Genomic DNA, 4,528 nt, shown 5'->3' on the forward strand with positions numbered 1-4,528 from the left:
GAGGCTTCCTCACCCCCCACTGTCATGACCCCAGTCCTGCCTTTCCCTGCAGGCTAGACTGGAGCAGGTGCACAGGTACAGATAAGAGCTCAAAACACATGGAATCCAGGAATAGGAATGGGAGTAGAGATACCAAGAGGGCAGAGGGAAGGTGGGGAGAGGAAGAGAGGAAGGGGGAATGGATTACAATGATCACTTGCTCCCCCCTTCCCCAGCGGAACAGACAACAGAAACCATGGGGGAAGGGGGAAAGCAGTTGGTGAAAGACATGAAAAAAAGAATAATTTATAATTTACAAGGGGTCACGAGGGTGTGGGGGAGGGAGAGAAATAAAAGAGGAGCTGATACAAGGGCTCCAATAGAAACTAAACGTCTAGAAAATGATGATGGCAACATATGCACAAATATGCTTGATACAATGTATGGATTGTTATGAGAGCTGTCAGAGCCCACAACAAATGACCCTTTAATAAAAAGAAATAGTAGTCAGTGACATGTTTACAGCTACGTAACATGAAATGGCAGTGCCTAAGTGAAATGCAGAAATGAAAGTTCATGGAAGATAGAAAGAAAAGGGTTTGTGAGTTCCTACAGACAATTCCAATGTTAACTTCCTTTTAGAAATCTAGTGCATCCGAAGAGACTCCTTCCATTGAACGCTCCGTGTCATGAGCGTGAACAGCTGTGTCCTACCTCCGGTGCACATCGCGGAGTGTGCTCCAAATGCTTCACCCAGTTCTTCCTGTGGGAAAACATGAAGAGAACTGTCGACAGTGAGACTATTTTAGGATCTGAAATCACCCCATCGGCAGCTCCCACAAATCACGGAAACACAAATCCTGCTTTGTGGAATAAGTTTTCACCCAGTGATGTCAGTTATTGGATGTCAAGAGGCCAAGTGACTGTCAACACCTCGGTGGACCCTTTGAACACTAGTGTCAGACATTTCTGGACGGTAGGGTACAAAGCTCCTGGGGTAGCTTCTCTGGTCTCCATTAGTTGTGGGGGACCAGCCTCCACAACCGAATGAATGGGTCCCAGGATACGGTTGGGGAATTGAGGGGTAAATTAAAGAGACATCAGACAAGAGAAAGCAGGCAAGGGCTCACCTCTTTTATGATGACCGGACTTCATTCACGCACAGACTTATATAAACTCGGGAAAGCAAGCCACGGTAAGCACATACATGGCAGGGAGAATAGGCATGCATGTATGTGATGGGGATGAGCTAGGGGTATGCATGCTATATAGGAAGGGGAGTCACTCGAGGCACACATGTGACAGGAAGGTACAAGATGGGGGGACGTAGAGTCAAGATGGCAGCCTAATGTTAGGTGTCTTTAAACTCTTCACCAGGGGACCAACCTCTGATCCTTACCAGAAGAGAGTGGGCCCCACTTAGAGGGGGACAGACAATAGTGTCTGATTGCTTTTGATGGCAGACAACCTTCAGGCAAGTAGCCTTTAAGCAGTTGACCTTCAAGTGTATAGTCAGTGACCATGTGCTTGCGAACATCGCCTTAGATATGGTATTACTAAGGAGGGACATCGTGGGGAATAACTTTTACTTAGGAGAATGTGAGTGGGACGCATCTCCAACCCGTGAACGTGAAGGGTCCTTCCACGGAGCCTTGGCCTCCCAGACTCCTTCATGTATGAATGTTGAGAGTTTGTTCGCATGCACTCTCTTCCCAGTTCTGTTTCCCGCGTTAGTTGGTGCTGCATATTGTTTTGTTTGCAAACGATTCAACCCTAAGTCAATTCATCCTCAATTTGCTAGAGGTGAATTTGGCGACCGGTATAATTCTAATAGAATGACAAATATAAAATGCTCCAATTCAGAGATTGTATGTTGTCATATTTAAACCAAAGACATGGTTTTGGCTTGACTCATGAACGGAAACACAGATTACTAAAGTATTGGGCAGCCACTTTGCAGTGCATCGTTGTCATTATAATAATTGCTGAACATGGACTACTCTGTGAGGAACAAATGAATTGTTGGGGTCCCTCAGTCTGGAATTTGGGGGCTTACTTAAACTTGTTGCTCAGTTTCATTCCTCTTTATCAGGTTACAGTATCGAATTACAGGAACACAGGAAAGGGCAACCCGTCGTCGTATATGTCTAAAGTGCCTGTGAAGAATTAACACACTTAATAACTGATAAAGCTCATTCAACTATTTTCAGTGAAATAAATATAGCTCAGTATTTCAGTTTGTATATCAATTACACTCCTGATTTTATATAGAGCTGTTTCCCCAACAGAAGGAAAACCTATTGAGTAATTTATCTCATTTACTAGTTTACAAAACCATCTTGTCTCTGAGTGGATGCTTAGATAAACATGCAGGCTGACCAGGGGTGGGAGGGAGCGTGGAAGTATACCCATAAGTATATATAGATTTGACAGAGGATATTTCTATGTATGTATTTGCCTTTGTTGCGGTCATAGTCATGAAGGCGGTGGGGCAAACAGGAGACAAAGTCATGGAAACGTCTTAGACACAACCAGACTCCCGGAGGAAAGGAGTGGTGGGGATGGAGGATCAGGACCTTAGTCTTGAGGATGCGAAGACTGATTGCTGTAACACAGTGGGGTGAGTAGTGACAGAGGTCCTCAAAGCTTGTGAACAGCCATTTAAGGTGCAAATATTGGTCCCTTCCCATCTAAAGGAAGGAAGAGTGAGGAAAACTGAGAGACATGGAAACAGTCCATCCAGTGGACTAATGGATCAAGCAAACATCAGTCTCAATCATCCTGAGACCAGAAGAACTAGATGGTGCCCAGCTACCACCAGTACCTGCTTTTTAAAGGATCGCGTTAGAGGTCCTGGATACAGCGAGAGAGAGATATGAACCGGAAAAGAGAGCAGGTCTATTAGTTGGATACAAATAGGTGGGATCCCAAGACTATAGCCCTTAGTCACCTGTCAGGTCTAGAACGGAAAATACTGTTGTGCTAGAATAAGCAACTGTTTATGAGCAAAAGAGCAACACGTTTCCCCAATGACAAAGTTTGGAGGGCTCGGGAAGAAGGAGGAACGGAAACAGGAAGCCGGGAGAAAGCAGAGTAAGTGTCGTTACACTGAGGAACTGCAACGGATGAGCTCTTCTCTGTAACCTCCCCTAACTCACACAAACAAGTGTCTCTTAAAAGTCATCTCTGTGATGGCATTGCAAATCAACTACTTGGTTATTTATGTGAACTTTGCAAAACTGGGAGGCTAGTCCTGTTGACCACACCAAACCCCACTACCCAAGTTGAGTCTGAATCACAGCCACCCTATATAGGGTTTTGGAGACTACATATCTTTATGGGAGCAGAGAGCTCCATTGTTCCCCCACGGATCAGCCAACCTGTGTTAATAGCCTGGGAATTAAACCGCAATGCCACCAGGGGTCCTTAGTCCCACGACAATGCTATCAGTATCGGGGCATTTATTATAAAGGCACGGCACAGAAAATGTTAGAACATAATGAATACCCGCTTTTCACACCCCGTGCCATGAATGTACTTAATCTTGAAGGATGTAACACATAGGTTCTTGCCTGGAAGTGGTTGATATCTTTTTTTCTACCTTGCAATCACCCTATACATTCTTTGCTGCCTCTAACCTCAAGGTGGGCAATTCTTCTAGGCAGCTTTAGGTAATGAGTTAGTATTAAAATATCTTTTGAGCAACATGCCAGCGCGGACTAGGGAACCAGTGGAGAGGTCTGAGGGGCCGGCCCCAATCCCAACTACGTGGACACCTGCCCCTCCCCCCAGAAGAATTTATTTCAGAGGACAGCACTGAAACTGCAGCTCAGGGAGAGGGACATGTCTGATCAGAGCACACTGGAGCAAATGAAGGGGGAGGAAGAGAGAGTGGAGCACATCCTGGCCCACCAAGCCTTGAGGACGATATTCCCGCTCAGAGCAGCCAATCCACAGAGAAGACCACATGGCTGGCCCCACTATGAGACACGACATCCCTCACTGACCCATAGCCCTACAGGGGACAACACTGGAGACACGGTGTGGGAATTGCGCCTGATCAGATGCAACCACACCGAGGCAAAACACTAAGGGTGTGCAACAGAACAGCAAGGGAAACAGAACAATGAAGTCCCCAGGGAATACCAAAAATAGACTGGGGCCAGGGCTTGGCACCCTATCGGACTGGACCGGAAACACTCCTAAAGGGCAACAAACAGTCCTTGATCTAACTACAAGCTTTTCTTTTGTTGTTGATGTGTTGTTTTGTTTTTGTCATTGGCTTTTTGTTGTTGTTGTTTTGTTTTCCTTTGTTGCTTGGTTTTGCTCTGTCTTGTTTTTGTGCATGTTATCATCTCCACAAGTCTGTCTAAATAAGATAGGCTGGATGAACAATCTGGGAGAAAACAACAGGACTGACAGTTCCGGGGGGGCAGGGCGTGGGAGAGGGGGGTATGGGGAGAAAGGAAGAGGTGTTAACAAACCTAGGGACAAGGGAACAACAAATGATCCAAATCGGTGGTGAGGAGGGTGTAGGAGGCCTGGTAGG

The sequence above is a fragment of the Echinops telfairi genome, unplaced genomic scaffold (genome assembly GCF_000313985.2).
Source record: "Echinops telfairi isolate 266 unplaced genomic scaffold, ASM31398v2 ScPeMD7_7424;HRSCAF=8462, whole genome shotgun sequence".
Taxonomy (NCBI): domain Eukaryota; kingdom Metazoa; phylum Chordata; class Mammalia; order Afrosoricida; family Tenrecidae; genus Echinops; species Echinops telfairi.